Source organism: Macaca fascicularis, chromosome 17, assembly GCF_037993035.2.
Source record: "Macaca fascicularis isolate 582-1 chromosome 17, T2T-MFA8v1.1".
In the NCBI taxonomy this organism is placed as follows: domain Eukaryota; kingdom Metazoa; phylum Chordata; class Mammalia; order Primates; family Cercopithecidae; genus Macaca; species Macaca fascicularis.
In genome coordinates this window covers 7,581,533-7,600,599 of record NC_088391.1, presented here as the reverse complement: position 1 = coordinate 7,600,599, position 19,067 = coordinate 7,581,533, and the positions used below count along the sequence as shown (strand labels likewise).

At 40.3% G+C, this 19,067-nt stretch overlaps 1 protein-coding gene across 2 annotated transcripts in view; it reads left to right on the top strand.

The window, feature by feature from the left end:
* The window catches only part of LNX2 (ligand of numb-protein X 2), a 76,367-nt gene continuing 57,300 nt past the window's right edge, over positions 1-19,067 (top strand). For both annotated transcript variants that reach the window (XM_065533112.2, XM_045377409.3), the window contains exon 1: positions 1-186. The gene's annotated coding sequence lies outside the window, so the exon portion shown is untranslated. The remainder of the gene's footprint in view (positions 187-19,067) is intronic.

The following is a 19,067-nucleotide window of genomic DNA, read 5'->3' as shown; positions in this document are numbered from 1 at the left end:
GGGAAGGCAGCAGGGGCGGTTGAGAAGTGAAGTCTTGGCCGGAGTTTGCTTCTTGCCAGGAAATCCGCGGTGGCGGCGGCGGCAATTCTCGGCGGAGCGGAGCCGGGCAGGCTCTCCGCTCCCTCAGCGGGCCGCGGAGAGCGGGAGCTGGTGGCCGTGCGCGGCCCGGGCAGCCGCGCTTTCCCAGTGAGTAACTTTGCCCTGCCCGCCTCGCTGCGCGCCCTCTCCCCGGCTGCGGGCAGCCGCCTCAGGTGCGGGCGTCGGCTGGGTGTGGAGGAGCGCCGCGCCCCGGGAGGCGGCCGGAGCGGCGCCGCTGCTCGCCCCGGAGCTTTGGTCGTCCGCGGCTGTCTTTGCTCGCCCGGGCTGCGGGGCTGGCGTGGACTCCGGTGTGGGGCTGGTCGGGGAGGGAGAGTCGGCGCCCGGTGCCCGCCGCCTGTAGGAGCCCTGGAGGCGGGCGGCCTCCGGCTGTTAGCATTTGCTGGTTCCGGCCACCGCGGTGCAGATCTTGGCGTCGTTTGCTTCTTAAGGGAAGGGAGAGGTGGGGTGAGTGTTTAAATTTCCTGTGTGTGTGTGTGTGGTGTCGGCAATGCGAGTGGCACTAGCTGCCTTTGTCGGATTTTGTTCCTCTGCAAAGGGATAGGGAGAGATCGTTCCCTCCGCCCTAGCCTGTTGCCTGTGAATTCTCACCTTTCTCTTTAGGCTGGAGAGGGTGGGAGATAGATTTGACATATTCCAGTGGGTAATTTAAAAATGCGAATCTTGATTTGGAACCAGTTGCACACAAAGCATCGTTCAGGAAATACATCACTCGCTTTTCAAAGCTTTATGCCACGTTTTAAACAAGGACTTTTGACTCATGTAGTGTTTCTTCTAGTATTTCAGTTTACGTTGAGTTTATGAATCCAGACGTTCGTTTGTGCCAGGAGCTAAAGTACACTTATGCATGGACTTTGCTGTATTTATTATCCTTTTTAAAATCACAGAAATCAGAAACAAAGTTGAGTGAAGAGCGGTGGCGGTGCAGGAGGAGGAACACTTGTGAGCTCCAGCTTATTGGAACTGCCTTTAAGAATTTCACATTCTTGCGGCAATAGTACTTACTTGTAAATTGGCCTTCTTCCCAGGACAGATTTTGATATTTCTTTTGCATGTACTTCGATGCAGCACTGATGAAGTTGGATCTCAGTAGATCAATTTTATTTACTTTGCTAGATTTGATTCCCACCCCCACACCTCTTTAGAAAATGGACTTTGGCAGGTAAAGAAGGAAGCGGGAATCTGGTATCCTTTTTGGCTTGTCAAAGCTTTGTTGAGCCATGAATAACAAAGTTTTGGCTTTTTAAGCTTGTCCAAGTCCCACATGTGAGTTTTCCCATGGGGTAAAAGTAGGCCAAATGAGAACCAAAGTAGAATAACATTACTTTTAATTCGGCCCACTTGTGTGTTACATTCTCCATATATCTTGTTTCTCTCGTCTTCTCATCAGCTTTGACATTTTTTCATTATTTATTCATTTAGCCACTGATAAAGTACCTACTGCATGCCAGCCATTGATGGCAGGGGTTAGTTCTTGCCCAGAAGTTTTCTCATTTGGAAATTGATCCATGCTTTTATCCCGCTAGTTACCGTGAAGTAATTTGAACTTAGGGAGCATTTCTGCCTGGAGACCTGTAAGAATAGGTGTTACGTAGGCACCTAGCCTTCAGATTGATTTGGGATATCGTACATTGTAGGCACGGAGCACGCAGGCCACTTAAAAATAAATGCATGTATCTTTGGGCTGTTGTATTATGAGCTTTGCATATGGGCTTGTCTGGCCGAAGGACCCAGTGTCCAAGGTGGAAGTAGTAGTCAGGGACATGTATGGTATTCATTTCAGAGCACTTGGCACCTTTTCTTGCTTACATTGGTCACTAAAATATTTACTGAATTGACTTGAACAGAAAAATGAAGGATTTTGTATACCAGATTAAGAAATTTGGACTTTATCCAGTCAGTGATACTGAGCTGCTAATTTTAAGCAGGAGAATGTCATGATAACATTCGCGTTCCAGAAAGATATCTGCAGCATCTGGAGGATGGTGGGCTTCCAGATGGGCGGTATTGAGACTAAGTTGGAGGCTGTTATAATGGAGGGGTTAAGTGCTCAGGGATTCTCTATTCAGATTACCTGGGGTGGAATCAAGCTCTGTCATACACTGAAACCTCTTTGTTCCTTAGGTTTTTCATCTCAGAGTTTGGGGGATAGAACTTGAAAAAACATGTATATTACTTAGAATAGTGATTGCCACATAGTAAGGACTTAGTAAATGCTAGTGTGCTGGCAGTGGAAGGAGAAACGACATGGCATTTAACGCGTATGACTAGGAGGCTGGACCAGGTAAGTGACTAGATAGGCTTAAGGGAGGGGAAGGATGAATCCTGGGTTGTTTGATTTCAGGCATTGATTGACATGTACTGGGTAAGCTGGCTGTGGAATTAAAACGGGTCAAATTCTAATTCTATTACTTACCCTTAGAATTACTATCCTGACAGAACTTTGATTTCCTAATATTTGGGAAATGATTGTCATACCTGTTCAATAGGGTTTGAGAAATTACACATGTAATGCCTTTGGCAGGGTACCTAGCACATTCCAAGTGCATAGATGATGACGTTAATGAGCTAGTGGAATGTTGGAGGATATGAGAAGAAGCAGTTAAAAACAATTGATGGTAGAGGTGTGGAAGGGGAGATAAGTTCAGTTTTGGACCAATCTAAGGAGGTGCTAAATGGATGGTTGAGAGATCCATGATGCAGTTGTTGGATAGTTGTGTCTCACAGGAGCTAGAAAAGAATAGAAAAGAAAAAAAAAGAGTTCACAGAAAGCCTTTATGGGTGTGGTAAGCTTTATAGGCGATTTAGAGGAAGGGGAGGGTGAAGGGGTTCACAGTGGAGCAATGTCAGAAGTGTTGACATTGAATATTAGGCATTTCTGTCCTTAAAATACATTTTGGCCACCATCAAAGAAAGAAGGACTCCAGGCTCTTGTAATCTGGTTGGCTCTTCGGCCTTCTCCCCCTCTTCTTTCTTTCCTTTCTGACTGCCACCCCAAAATTCAAATATCTTTAAATTGTATTATGAAGAACTATTTAACTTCCCCTCCTGCTTACAGGGCCATAGTTCACAGGCCCACCTTCCTCTATCCAAATGCTTCTAGGTTTTTAAAAAAGAATCACAGGTCTCATTTCATAGGTTCTCCTCTGTTTAGGAAGCAGTGTTGGTTGAAAAAGTTATATATATGTATTGTGCATGTAGAATTTGAAGACTGGGGCAGGCCTACCTAAATTGAGCCTGTTGGAGGGCCTGAGAGTTTTACAAAACACATCCCTTTTAGCTTTCCTGGCATGTGTTTCTTTTCCTCAGAAAATACAAAGCAGTAGGAAAATCTGTGGTTAATAAGTTATTTTGTTTGGTTGGATTCAGTAAAGGTGGCTATTTTGTGTATTAGCCTTCTGAGAAGTTATTAAGAAGAATTTTTTGACCAGCTGCAGTGGCTCACGCTTGTAATTCTAGCACTTTGGGAGGCCGAGGTGGGCGGATCACGGGCGGATCACGAGGTCAGGAGTTCGAGACCAGCCTGGCCAATACAGTGAAACCCCGTCTCTACTAAAAATACAAAAATTAGCTGGGCGTGGTGGCAGGTGCCTGTAATTCCAGCTAGTCAGGAGGCTGAGGCGGGAGAAATCGCTTGAACCCAGGAGCTGGAGGTTGCAGTAAGCCGAGATCGTGCCACTATGTTCCAGCCTGGGTGACAGAGCTAGACTCTGTCTCAAAAAAAAAAAAAAAAGGAATTTTTTAACAAGCAAGTGCTCATGACGTTACAATAATAAATTGTCCTCTAGTTGGTATGCTTTTAAAAAAGCAGGTGTTATAGGTTCTATCCTTTAGAATGTATGCTTCCTAGAGCTAGGATCCTATCTATTTTGCTAACTGCAGAATCCCTAAGTACTTAAGCAAATATTAATGTATTGTAAACCAAAAATAAAATTCTAAGCTCCCCCTTCTCCCCAGCCATCTGAATGGACTTCCTCCTCAGCCAGGGGTCTTTTAAAATTTAACCTGAGAGACAGTTTCAGGCCATGATTGGGAAGTGGGGTTCGGACATGACTTGTTATGCCTTTCTGACGTTAACATTAACATAGACTTTAAGTCCGGTAAGAAATATTTTACTACAGCCTATTGAAGCCTACTACCTGAAGGCTTCCTCTGAAAGTAAGAACTTGGGTCTCCACAATCCTTTGTCTTAACCCAGACATTCCTTTCTGTTGATCTCAGGGCTTTAAACAAACTCAACCAATTGTCAACCAGAAAATAATTTAAATTTACCTATAGCTTGGAATGCCACTCCCCCCAACTCCCCCCACCCCATCCCCACGCCCTGCAATTGTCCCACCTTTCTGGACCAAACCAATGTATTTCTTAAAATTTTTTGATTGACATCTCCTGCCTCCCTAAAATGTGTAAAACCAAGCTGCACCCCCACCACCTGGGGCACGTGTTCTTAGGACCTCCTGAGATCTGTGTCACGGGCCATGGTCACTCATATTTGGCTCAGAATAAATCTCTTCAAATATGTTACAGAGTGTGACTCTTTTTGTTGACAGCATGTGTTAATGAACAAATTGGATACAGATTGGCTTTGATCTGGCTTGGCTCACAGACTTCTCCAAATCTTTGAAACAGTCATTGGTCAGAGGAAAAGCGAAAGAGAATTGATCCAGTGAGGAAGCTTGAAGTGTTTCATGTTCTTATGGGAAGATACAGGAACTGTAACATTGATGGCTTATGATTAAACTATTTTATAGAGATACAGCTGTGTTCAGAAGTAAACTGACAATAGCCACGTCATAAATTTGTCCTCTCTTGGTTATTTGTAAAACACCAGGGCAGAGCCTCTGAAGTCTTGATGAAGATAGCTGGAAAGATAGGAACAGAAGTGTTGTGAAGGATAGGATGCAAGCATAGCTTATATATTTAATCTTTCCAGCCTGGAGATTGAGGAATGATAAATTTGACAGTCACTTTCCCTCAGTGGAGAAATTATGCAGGGAAAAATTATTTTTTCTTAAAAAATAGGCTGAGCAGGAGAAATGAGGAATAGAAAATAGGCAATAGACAAGTAACATTCTATAAAACAATTATTGTGTGTCCACTTTAAAAGCATACCACCTTCATATGTAAAACAAATGAGGGTTTACTTTTTTTTTTCTTGAAAAGTAATCTTAGAATTATTTTAAATAACAGATTGCTCTAAAGTATGTAATAGGGGCCAGTGTAAAAAGTGTTGATAGCCAAGTTTCGAGGGCCTATATCTTATGTAAAATAAGATGTGTTTGGCTATAGTAAAGCTTCTGTGATGTTGTGAAATATATGTTTGGTCTTTATCCCTGTTTTCTGGCATACAACTCTCAAATTCCTTGGAATCTGCAAAGTGCTAAGTGTCTTTGTATGCTGATGTGTTGACTAAATGGCTGGCAGCCCCTAGGTAGCTTCAAGATGGGCCCTGGTCACTGGAAAGACTGGAGTAGAGGGTTAGGACTGTCAGCCCCACCACCAACCTCCAGGGAGGGCAGAGGAGCTGAAGGGGAAGCTGATCACCAATGGCCAATGATTTTCATACCTATGTTATGAAGTCTTCATAAAAGGCCCAAGAGGACAGGGTTCAGAGAGCTTCTGGATAGCTGATCACGCGGAGGTTCCCGGAGGGTAACACGCCCCGGGAGGGCATGGATGCTCCGCACCCCTTCCCATACCTCGCCCTGGGTATCTCATCTGTATCCTTCGTAATATCTTTTGTAATAAACTGGTAACCTAAGTAAGTGTATCCTTGAGTTCTGTGAACTGCTCTAGCAAGTCAATTAAACCCAAAGAGGGGTTATGGGAACCCCAAATTGAGGCCAGTCAGAATTTCCTGAGGCCTGCACTTGCGACGTGTCTGGTGGAGAGGGGAGCAGTCTTGGAGACGGAGCCCTCAGCTTTGAGATCTGAGGCTATCTCCAGGTAGATAGTGTCAGAACTGAATTGAATTAGAGGACACCCCACTGGTGTCCACTGCTTTGTGTATCAGGTGTGGGGGAAAACCCACATTTGGACATAGAAGTATTTTGTATTGATGACTATTGTGTTGAATAAGAGAACATAAAAAACACTTTTGAGTGTGTTTTTATTTCCTCTCAGTTTCCAAGGCTCTGTTTGGCTATTAGTTTGTTTTAGAGATAAAAAGTAAGGTAAGTCTGGAAAATATTTATACCTGCCACCCCCTTCCCTATTGGGATTTCGGCTGTTAATCTTAAAGACTTAATTGTTTGTGAGAACCCTTATCATTTAGACCAATAAATAATTACTGAACACATAAATTGGAGACCTTTACTTAAATCTTATTTCAGTATTGTGGCTTTTTCTTCTGTAGCTGCCCAGTGGGTTCTTCCTGCCTACTGCCTGGATAGAGCCAATTTATCAAGGTGGAGGCATTGCAATAAAGAGTTTTTGCACACATAGATCTTGCTAAACAGAAGACTGGAATTTTATTATTACCCAAATCAGCCTACCTGAGCATTTGGGGGCTATTTTCAAAGGTAGTCTAGGGGAAGGGGTGGGGGTGGCTAGTCAGTGGGTGCTTGCTGCTGATTGGTTGGGGGCACAATCATAGCGGTGTGGGAAATGGTCCTCTTATGCTCTGAGTGGCTTCTGGGTGAGGCCACCGGAGTGGTCAGTGGGTCCAACCAAAAAACCTGAACAGATATCTCAAAAGGCCAATCTTAGGTTCTCCAGTAGTGACGTTATCTGCAGGAGTAATTGGGAATGTTGCATATCCTGTGACCTCTGGAATAGTGGCTGGCAGTTGTTTATGTCTACACCTTAGCTGAATTCAGGTTCCTCAGTTGCCTAGTTTGGTGGTCCCTCATTAGCTTTACAAAGGCGGTTGAATTTTGGGGACGGGCTGTTACCATTTAAACTATAAACGAAATGTCTCCCAAAATTAGCTTGGTTTTAGCCCAGGAATAATTAAGGGCAGCTTGAAAGCTAAAGGCAAGAGGAGAATTGGCTAAGATCTCCCCACTGCTATAGTTTTTTCACTGATATAATTTTTGCAAAGGCAGTTTTACTTCTATGTGATTTTTAACATTTGAACTTTGACTTTCAGTTTAGTTGTATTTAACAAGTACCTAAGAAGTGCTGAGCTTGGATGGCACATAAAAGATTGTCTCTGCCCTTGTAGAATTTAAATTCTTAAAAGACATTTTCATTCGAGGAGTTAATCATTTGTAGCCGAGTGACCTTTGCTTCCACTGTTTTTTTGTTTTTTGTTTTTTGTTTTTTGTTTTTTGTTTTTGAGACAGAGTCTCGCTCTATCACCCAGGCTGGAGTGCAGTGGCGCAATCTCAGCTCACGGCAACCTCCACCTCCCAGGTTCAAGCGATTCTCCTGCCTCAGCCTCCTGAGTAGCTGGGATTACAAGAACCTGCCACCACACCCGGATAATTTTTGTATTTTTAGTAGAGATGGTGTTTCATCATGTTGGCCTGGTGTCGAACTCTTTACCTCAGGTGATTTGCCCATCTCAGCCTCCCAGAGTGCTGGGATTACAGGCATGAGCCACCACGCCCAGCCTGCTTCCAATGTATCTTAACATTCATTTGGCACCTTGTCATTTCCCTAAACTTTCCATGTTAGAAAGCTTAAACTTACATATCCTGTAGTTGGACCTCAGTCTCTTCTCCTGTCTTTCCAGCTCTCTCAATACCCACACTTTCTATTAGAGTGCCCCCTCCCCCTCACAGCAACAGTGTGCCAGTCCTTCTGTTCCACCTTACCCTCCCCTCCCTGCTGCAGGGACACCTTTTGGCCTTGCAGAGCGTCTCTATCCAGTTAGGAAGCCCATGGTTAAACACCTGGAATATACTTCCCACTGGCACCTTTGCCTCTCTTGAACTTGTCTTTTGTGCTGTACCTGCCAGATAACGCCCCTGTTCAGATTAACTCTGCTTCTGTCTCCACATTGCTTTGGTATCACCCATTAAATGGCTGGTCCTCAATGCAGGGAAATGCCCCTCAACCCCCTGCCCCCATACCCCTCAGTCAATTTGTAAATGTTTAGTCCCTACTGAGTGCTCTGACACTGAGCTAAGAAAGCTGTGGTATCCTCATGGAGTTTACAATCTAGAGGCAATTCAAGATAATATTCTGGATATATTGGGTTAAATAAAATACTAAAAATAATTCGACCAGGCATGGTGACTCACTTTGGGAGGCCAAGGCAACAGAATCACTCAAGCCTAGGATTTTGAGCCTAGCCTGGGCAACATGGCGAAACCTGTCTCTACAAAAAATTAACCAGGTGTGGTAGCATGTGCCTGTGACCCCAGCTACTGGGGAGGCTAAGGTGGGAGGATCACCTGAGCCCAGGAGGTTGTGGCTGCAGTGAGCTGTGATTGTGCCACTGTACTCCAGCCTGGGCAACAAGAGAGAGGCCCTGTCTCAAAATAGTAATTCATTCACTTGTTTCTTTTTATTTTTTAAACGTAGCTACTGGCACATCTGAAATGACACATGTGGCTCACGTGATCTTTCTGTTGGATGGTGCTGGCACAGGGTGTTGTCTGGGTTATGAGAAGGGGAACTGCCGTAGTCTCTGCCGAGTGGGGTATCACTGAAGACTTCCCGAGGAAGTTGTCCTTAAACAGATATCTGGCTGAGTGGGTATTACACAGGTAAACCCTCAGAGGAGGCAGTCAGCGATGGATGGCACTTTGAGGGAGGGGGAGGAGGTGGATGAGAGCGAGCTGGGACCGTGGCAGCGGCTGAGGCCAGGGAGGTAGGCCATGGCCTGATCATATGGGTCTTGTTAACCCCAATGAGGGTTTTGTTCTTCATCGCTCATGATTTATCCCGAAATCTCATCATTACAAACGCTTTTATCCAACTCCACCTCTTCTATATAGTCTGCAGATAATCTGTTTTATTTCATGGAGGAAATGAGATGATCTGTGATTTCTCTAGAATTTTTCTGTCTCTCCCTTTCCAAATGTTACCTACTTAAGTCTCAGATCTGTTTTTCCACATGTGCTTGTTATCTCTTCAAGTCTCCTTCAGGTGTGGCTTCATCAGTTAGCTCCCTTCTTTTCTATGTTTAATCTCTTTCTCCCTGCTTTCTTTTTTACACCAACCTACAAATATGCCCCAATCTTTAACCTTATAAAACAAACACAGTCCCATTGACCCCACATTCCCCTCTAATTATTGTTCTTAAAGCGTAACATTTTTTAAATTCAATATTTTAAAGCAGTATGTTCAAAATATATTATGTCATCAATATAAAATTATTAATGTGATTTGACATTCTGTTTTCCCATATTAAGTACTGAAATCTGGTGAAATGGTTTGCACTTAACAGTATATCTCAGTTTGGATGCTGAATTTTCAGTGGTTGAAGTAAAAGAAATTCTACCAAAATAATGAATATTTAACAGAATAATATTTTACGTTGCTTCAGCTTTTTCTCTTTATTGTGGCAAACACATAAAATTTACTATCTTAACTATTTTTAAGTGTACACTGTTAAATATATTCACATTACAGTGCAACAGATCTCCAAAACTTTTTCATCTTATGAAACTGAAGCTCTGTACCCATTAAACAAGTTCCCATTTCCTCCTCTCCCCAGCCCCTGGTAACCACTCTTCCACTTTCTAGAATTTGAGTACTTTAGATACCACATGTAAATGAAATCATACAGTATATGTCTTTTTTTGTGTGACTTGCTTATTTCATGCAGGATGATGATCTCAGGGTTCATCCATGTTGTAGCATGTGACAGAATTTCCTTGGGCATAGTGCTGCCATAAGCATGAGTGTACAGATGTCTCTTTGAGACCCTGCTTTGAAATCTTTTGGATGTATACCCAGAAGTGGGATTATTAGATTATATGGTAGTCGAACTTTTTGAGGAACCTCCTACTGTTTTTCATTTCATTGCGGTTGCACTGTTTTACAATCTCACCATCAGTGCAAAAGGATTCCAGTTTCTGTACATGCTCGATGTTCTCACCAACACTTGCGCTTTTCTAATAGTAGCCATATTAATGGGTATGAGGTGATATCTCGTGGTTTCGATTTGCGTTTTTCTGGGATTAGTGATGTTGAACTTCTTATGTGCTCGTTGGCCATTTCTGTATCATTTTTGGAGAAATGTCAGTTCACGTTCTTGACCCATTTTTTTATTCTTACTGTTGTTGAGATGTAGGAGTTCCTCACATATTCTGGATATTAACCCCTTATCGGATATGATTTGCAAATATTTTCTCCTTTTCATTCTGTTGATGTGTCCTTTGATGTGCAAAAGTTTTTAATTTTAATGTAGTCCCATTTGTCTATTTTTGCCTGTGCTTTTAGTGTCGTATCCAAGAAATCCTTGCCAAATCCAGTGTCATGAAGCTTTTCCCATATGTTTTCTTCTAGGAGTTTTATAGTTTCAAGTTTTATATTTAGGTTTTTAGTCCATTTGGAGGTAATTTTGTATATGGTGTGAGATAAGGTTCCAAACAAAATATTCTGTATGTATTGCTGAGACCCTGCTTATAGCAAAGAGAGGGAAAGGTCTGAAATATATGGAATAATTTTAAATTGGGGGATTTATGTCAGTTATTGGGCTAGAATACAGTTCTCAGCTTCATCGTATATTCTAGTGTGAATTTCTCTGTTGTTTTTATTTCTTATAGTTGCAAGATACCAATTTGGAAACAGTCGGTAGTCTGGGTTTAGCTGAAGCTGAAATATAAAATTGGTGGGGAGGGCCGGGCGCGGTGGCTCACGCCTGTAATCCCAGCACTTTGGGAGGCCGAGGCGGGCGGATCACGAGGTCAGGAGATCCAGACCATCCAGGCGAACACGGTGAAACCCCGTCTCTACTGAAAATACAAAAAAAATTAGCCGGGCGTGGTGGCGGGCGCCTGTAGTCCCAGCTTCTAGGGAGGCTGAGGCAGGAGAATGGCGTGAACCCGGGAGGCGGAGCTTGCAGTGAGTGGAGATCGCGCCACTGCACTCCAACCGGGGAGACAGAGCAAGACTCTGTCTCAAAAAAAACAAAACAAAACAAAACAAAAAATTGGTGGGGAGAGGCCAGGTATCGCGGTGCATGTTGTTGTGTCCTGTGCCTCTGCTACTAAATATGTCATGCATTTGATCAGTAGTAGCTGTGCATGACCTTTTAAGACCGCTCTGTGAAGGCTATTTAATAGATTTCAAAAGTGTCTCTAGCAATTAGTTCCCACCTGAAATATTTATTAATCTCATGAATTTCTCAATTTTAGGCTTTGTGCTTTTATTGTAGATGAGATGTATTAATTGATACTTCAATAGACTAGTTTCAGATTTTGCTAAAAATAGACATAATTCTATTTTGGGACACTGACCTATTCTTTTTCCAAGTATATGTAGTACATTTGTTAGCACATTTGAATTTCTCTTCTATGTTTAATGGAGTATAATAACATTAAGGAACCATTCAGGATTTATTTTGAGAGTCTGGATTTTTTTCAATGGTATAGTACCTATTTTTTGAAAGGATCAAAAACTTAATGAATCCATTTTGCAGAATGTAGAAGGATGGTAAAATCTTGAGTACTCTTATTAAACATCAGTCAACTTTCAACTAATTTATGTTGTATTAACTTTTTTTTCCTATAAAAATATTACCTGTAACACAGTTGCTCTGCATGATTTTAGTCTTTCTAAATGTGATAGTGACTATATTTTCTTTTTCTACAGTTTGGGTTCACCTGAAAGTTGGTGCTGGAGGAAAGCAAACCATTATGTAGTTCTTAAGTTGTTTGTTTATAATATAACATTCTTTGTCTTCAAAAAGAATCACTCTGGGCCAGGCGTGGTGGCTCATGCCTGTAATTCCTGCACTTTGGGAGGCCAAGGCGGGCAGATCACCTGAGGTCAGGAGCTTGAGACCAGCCTGGCCAACATATAATGAAACTCTGTCTCTACTAGAAAATACAAAAATTAGTTGGGCATGGTGATGCATGCCTGTAGTTCCAGCTACTTGGGAAGCTGAGGCAGGAGAACTGCTTAAATCCAGGAGGCAGAGATTGCAGTGAGCCAAGATCGTGCCATTCTACTCCAGCCTGGGCGACAGAGTGAGACTCTGTCTCTTAAAAAAAGTAAAAAATAAAAATCACTCTGTTGGTTATTTGAACCTTTGAAAAGAAAATGGTTCTGTTAATAAAAAACAGGCCAGCCGCAGTGGCTCATGCCTGTAATCCCAGAACTTTGGGAGGCTGAGGCAGGTGGATTACATGAGGCCAGGAGTTCAAGACCAGCCTGATCAAAATGGCAAAACTCCGGTACAAAAATTAGCTGGGCGTGGTGGTACACATCTGTAGTGCCAGCAAGTCTGGAGGCTGAGGCAGGAGAATCGCTTGAACCTGGGAGGCAGAGGTTGCAGTAAGCCAAGATTTTACCACTGCACTCCAGCCTGGGTGACAGAGCAAGACTTTGTCCCCCAACCAAAAAAAAAAAAACTCAAACATCAGTTGACTGATGTTTAATAAGAGTACTCAATCTTATTACACTAGGATTTATGGAAGGATATCTTTCTGGACAGTAAAGCTTAATATTCTTAAAAGTAATATTTTAAATTTAATTTAAAAATTAGCAATATCTCAATTTTAAAGAATGTTTTTCTGTTTGGTTACTCTTGGGGATTAAGCAGCACATCTGTTTGATTTACCTTATTGCATACATTATGAACTACATGAAGATATAAGGGATACATGTGATTTTGTTTTTTAAAATCACACTGTATATTTTTTAAATTAATACATGCTTAATGTAGAAAATGCAGGAAATCATAAACTATGCATAGAGAATAAACATTACGAATTCCACCAGTTATAATTCTTTTAAAATACTTTTTTCAACAAATATTTGAATGCCTATTCTGTGTTGTCTACCATTCTAGATGTTTGGGATAGAAAAGTGAATTATAGAAGTTCTTGTTCTCAGAAATCTAGTCTAGTTAGATTATAATTTCAGTACAATTACTCTATTTTGATAATGTATTTAGATGATAAAAGCTTAGAGTCTTGTGACAAGGCAGAATAAAAATTTATTAGAAGTTATGAGTAAAGAGTAATTTCAAGTAAACACAAATTTTAGCCTTTTCATGACTGCAGGTCCTAAGATAACTGAATACATATATGTCTTCCTTTCCCACTGGGTGTTTATCGAATGCCTGTTAGGTGCCTGGCACTGTTCTACATGGTGAGACTATAGCAATGAGCAAGACAGGTGGGATCTCTATTCTCATGGAGTTTACGTGCTGTGGGGCAGGAAGAGAAACAACAGTAAATAGTTAAGCAATTAATAGAAAGGATAATGACGAATGCTAGGAGGAAAATCAGATGATGTGATTAGATCTCAATGGTCTGTTATGCTGGTTACTAGAATCTACAGCTGGTCTCCAGGTTTCCTTTTAGCTATTTGTCTCTTCACCAGGGAAATTGAACTAATAATGCCCAAAGGAATCAAACAGTGTCATCTTTGCTTCCTGCCCTTTTGTACCCTCTCCTGGAGGTTTCCCAGTCAGTGAAATGGTTAAATAGCGAAAACTGGAAATAACTAAGAGTCAAAACAAGGCATATAGAAAATTATTTCTCAGATAATTTGGACTTTCAGAAAGCTGGGAGTTTGTTGAGTTTTTACAAACTTGAGTTTGTACCTGTCAGTATTTCAACAGTACTTTGTTTGTATGTTCTGAATTAAGAAAAACAAAACACTACCAGTTATTAGGAATCTGACAAAGAGTAAATCATTCTGTCAATCTTTGTGGAATTTGCAGTTTTATTTTGAAGTTTTTCACGCCTGCTTTAAAAACTGTCATCTATGTTACCTTATAAAGAACTCTTGGTTTGTAACCGAGCTTATTAGACAGTCTTTAAAATTTATGTGTAAGACTTTAGTGCCCTGCTTTCTTTGGTACATAAGAACTTGAAGTGTGACCCATGACTCATCAGTTGACGTTGGGGTGCGTTTTTAGAAACTAGGAATGCCATAGTAGATTTCCTTTAGCAGTAGAGGAAGTAAATACAAGAAAACACAAATTTGTCTGTTTCTGTGCTGGTGTGATTACAGCTGAATGTTAAACTGATTCTTAGAAATGTGTTACAACACTGGACATTTCAGTAAGCTTGAATTGAATATGTGTAAACAATGTGTCTTGCAAAAAGATTCTTAAATGTAGCAATAACTTACATTTCTCCCATTTTTATGATAGGAAATAACTTTGCAGATAAGTATACTTAATATTTAGGTTTATGTTTTACTTATTTACTTTTGAAACAGAAATGAAGCAGTAAAGAAAAAGCATTGTCTTGGGCATGCAACTTCATTTTTAGTGCTCCATAAAATTGTTCTTATTTTTGATGTAAAGATCTTGTTTCTGTACTTTGCTTTTTAATCATGTATATAAGAACCAGTCTTGACTGCTTTCTAATTGCTACTTTATTTCTTTTTGTGCATGCTCCCTTGCTCCTGCCATAAATATACTTCCATACACATGAAAGTGTATGTGTTCAGATAGATACTTCATGAAAAACAAGCCTGAGCTGAGCTCTTCACCCCAACTACCTGGTTCACCTAGAGTTGACTGCTATTAGTTTTTTTGTATATCCTTCCAGGCATGTTTTATGTATATAAACTCATGTGTGTATGTATATATTAATACATAGCTATTTAAAAACTCATACTGTTCTGTACCTTGATTTAAAATAGTGCAAAATTTGTTTTACTTTGCTAATTTTTTTTTGAAATTTAACTTGATCACCTTTTGTTTGCTGATCCCACCTTAATTAACGTAACCTTAAGGAAAACAGAGGTTTTCTTTGTTGGATATGATTATGGACAAAATGATTATTTGAGCCTTTGTTTTGAGCTTTCCTTCCCCCCCCCCCGCTATAAATCATGACTCTGTTGCTTAATCCTTTTTCAGGGCAATGCTGAACACAATAAAAATTATTCTGGGCATCTTCATGATAACTTAAAATAGGATATTTACTAGGTGGCTTTGATCTAGCAAATAGAGCACAACCATGGAATAAAACATAATTGGTACACTAATTCTGCTAAAAAGCTTGATTATTGGGGAATTTTGTAGTACAAGTTGTGCTTAATTTAAAATTATTTGTTTAACATATCTGTTTGCTAATTGGAAATGTCTTTGTGCATTTTTTCATCAAGTCTGCAGATCGTCCCTTTACAATTTTAATATTTGTAGTGGACACTCTTAGAATAGCTTTCGTTTTGAGGATTGTCAGGTGCATCCATTTTGTTCTTCTTAAAAGGGGGTGTGGGAAAGGTGGTCTTTTCCTTGAGTTCAATTAGAATATGATGTTAGATCTAGAGGGGAAAAAAGGTAAATTGTTTTCAGTAATTTATGAGTATCGCCCTAGAAAGTTTTAATATTTTCAGTGTTACATTGCTTTTCTTTATGTGAAATACAAGTGGACAGAATTGTGCAACTGCCAATATTAATCATTGTAGTAACTGCCATTTGCGTCACTGCTCTGTGGCTTATCTCTGAGCTAGGAACTTTAAGTTTCATTCAGCAGTTAATTGTCATAGTAACCCTGTAAGGTCGATATTTTGCATTTAAGGACTGGAGCTCAGAAAGTTTCAGAGGTAATATACAATTTGGACAAGATAATATGGTTACCTGTGATTGGAAACCAGACTTCTTTGATCTAAAAGCTGTCTTACTCTTTACTGTACTAGGGTTATATGAAAAGTTAAAGTTTTGATGGAATCATAATTGTTTTCTCTCTTCATGCTGAGGACTTTAAAGATCGTTTTAGTTTATGCCACATAACTGGCCAATGAAGAGATAGGTTCCAAGAGTAAATGGCCACAGTCATGTTCTTGGACTCATAATGAGATGATTTTTCGATGGAAACTCAGTGGAATTGTTTTGTTTTAATGCAGTTGAATGATTTTATAGAAACCCTGGTTTCAGTTTTAAAGGCTGAAAGGGAAAAGCCTGTTTGTTGCTTGCATTATCTATCTGTGTCCACCCGTCCGTCTGTTAGCCTGTCTGCCATTCATCTCTCTATTAAACCTAGAGAAAGGAGTAGTTACATTCTTTATATACTGCTTCAACTTCTTCAGTGTTTAATTTTGGTTAGTGGTCTTCAAGCTTATCTGGTGAAATGTTTGGAAGGGTAAGGGGGTTAAAGAGTAACTGGTTCTTTGTTGTAGAGACTGGACCCGGAAAAAGCATATAATTACCCTGACTTCTGTAATGGGCTATCAGCAAGAACTCTGATTTTATCAAACCCTTCTTGTAATCCTTATCTAGTGAGATATTTACCTACGTGGTTCTGTGTATTCATTTTGTTTGTCGTTTTCTTCAGAAAAGGTCTGTTTTTCCCCCATTAAATCAGTAGGTGAGCACCAAAAGACAGGGCAAGAAAAAAAATTAAGTAGAAATAACTTAATAATAATGCAATTCCATAGGACATGGCAGTTTAGGAGCAAGCATAAGAAAAGGGGTTGCAACAAAAAAAGACTAACATCTTTGTTTCAACTCTTTGAGCCGTAGATTGATTTCTTTCTTTTTTAAGTTTAATTTGTGGAATAGTAGAATTTTTTACTTTTTATATTATAAAATAATTAAATGGTAGAACATTTGGTAATAGATATTCATAGAAAATCTGGAAAAACAGATAAGAGGAAGAAAAAAGTGTGTAATCTCTTCTACCATTATCTCCATAGTTTGCTCTTGCTCCTATTTCTACTTGTTGGGCATGCGTCTGATCTACAGTGAAACTTACGGTGGATGAAATTCGTGATGCTCTTTGGAGTGTCAAAGGACTTCCACTAAATCCCTCCTTATTCTTATTCTTTGCCCTCTGTTTCTTTGATCACCCATAGGGTGCTCGATAGCTGAGGAGCCATTTGCACGGAGTGCACTGCTGACTCTGCCCAGTGTGTGGATCTGTTGGCCATGCTTGCTCTCCTCATCTGAGAGGGTGCCATAGTATAGCATGGAAAAAGTATGGTTCATTTTATACTGTGAATTTTTTTTTTTTTAACATATTTTCTTTTTTTTTTTTTTTTTGAGACGGAGTCTCGCTTTGTCACCGAGGCTGGACTGCAGTGGCGCGATCTCGGCTCACTGCAAGCTCTGCCTTTGGGGTTCACGCCATTCTCCTGCCTTAGCCTCCCGAGTAGCTGGGACTACAGGCGCCCGCCACCATGCCCAGTTAATTTTTTGTATTTTTAGTAGAGACGGGGTTTCACAGTGTTAGGCAGGATGGTCTCGATCTCCTGACCTCGTAATCCGCCGGCCTCGGCCTCCCAAAGTGCTGGAATTACAGGTGTGAGCCACCGCGCCCGGCCTTTTTTAAGGAAGGAAAACGTTTCAGAAAAACAGCAAAACAAATTGGTGCATTGCAGAGTGGTATGAATAAGATAGGTATGTGTTAAAATGGCAGTTGGACGTCTCCTTTTTGGTAGAATACATAATAGTCATTTTTTTTCCACCAATTTGAAGTTTGTCATTGTAAGGTGCAATGACATTAAGGTAGTCAGAAAGCGTTTCTTAAAATTTTGTGCCCCGTTGTTGACATTTGTGTAGAAGAAAAGTCAACAATAACTGTGTACGGATTGTCTGCCCCTTGACAGGTAAGAGACTGCATAAAAAATGGGATCTGACCATGAAACTGTTTATCTTTTCAGGCACCGCTAGTGACTTCCCTAGGTGGCTGTTGTTACTATTTCTTTGTCATCAGTAGATATCTGTTTACTGATTTGGACTGTCACCTACTGAGTTCTATAATGGCATCGATTACATAAGCATACTGTATTGAAAAATATAACATATCCAAGAGTGATTTGCCTGTTTCTAGGACAGTTGTGCTGCTTTTACAAGCTAATTCAGAATGTGCAATTGTACCAAGGTGTGTTTTTGTTTTTATTTTAAGGAGTGGCATCAGATGATATTCTTGGTCCCCCAGAACTTAATTAAAGGGCATAGTTCCAAGATGGAATTATGTTAGAAAAGGTGACTAAATCTTTTAGTCTAGCAAATGGGAATTAGATTTTAAAGGAAGACATTGACAGCGTTCTTTTTTAACAAATATCTTTCAATTTATATTATTGATCTAAATTGTAGGTTAAGTGAGCCATAAATTGTTGGTGTTATTAAGCAGTAAAAGATAAACAGAAAGAAAAGTTAGTGTTTTGATACCAGTTTCTAAGCAACAGTGCTAACATTTGACAGCGTAATGATTTCATGAGACACTGAATGAAAGTGTAGTTTAAATCATGTGACTTCTTGAAAGTAGAAAAAAGTTTAAAGTTATATATAAAATTTATATTATAATTTCTGTTAATATTGCCTTATATCTTATGTACCTCAATTATTTTTGTGCTGTATCTTACAAATAGATTCAACTCAAAAGTAATTAAAATATTAATTGATCACACATAACACAATGGCTGAAATTAAAAAGACAGCATCAAATGTTGACAAAGGATATGGAGCAACCAAAGCTTATACATTCTTGTTAGGGAAGTCAAATGGTACAACCACTTTGGAAAAGGTATGGTGGTTACTTACAAAACAAAGCATCTACTTTCCCTGGGACTCAACCCTTCTACTCTTAGGTATTTACCCAAGAGAAATGAAAACGTATGTTCATAGAAGTTCTTGTTGATAATCCCCAGGAACTGGAAACAGCACAGTTGTCCTTCAATAAGGGACACGGTACAGTGAGATACTGCCAAGCAGTGGAAAGAAGCAGACTACTGATATATACCACAGCGTAGGTAAATCTCAAAAACATGCTGAGTAAGAGAAGCTGTATGCAAAAGAGTACATACTCTATGTTCCCATTTAGGTGATACTCTAGAATAGTCAAAACTAATCTATGATGGAAAGAACATCAGACCAGGGGTTGGCTCTAGAGATAATGGGGGTTGAGATTGGCTGGGAAGGGCATAAAAAAACCTGGAGTGATTAT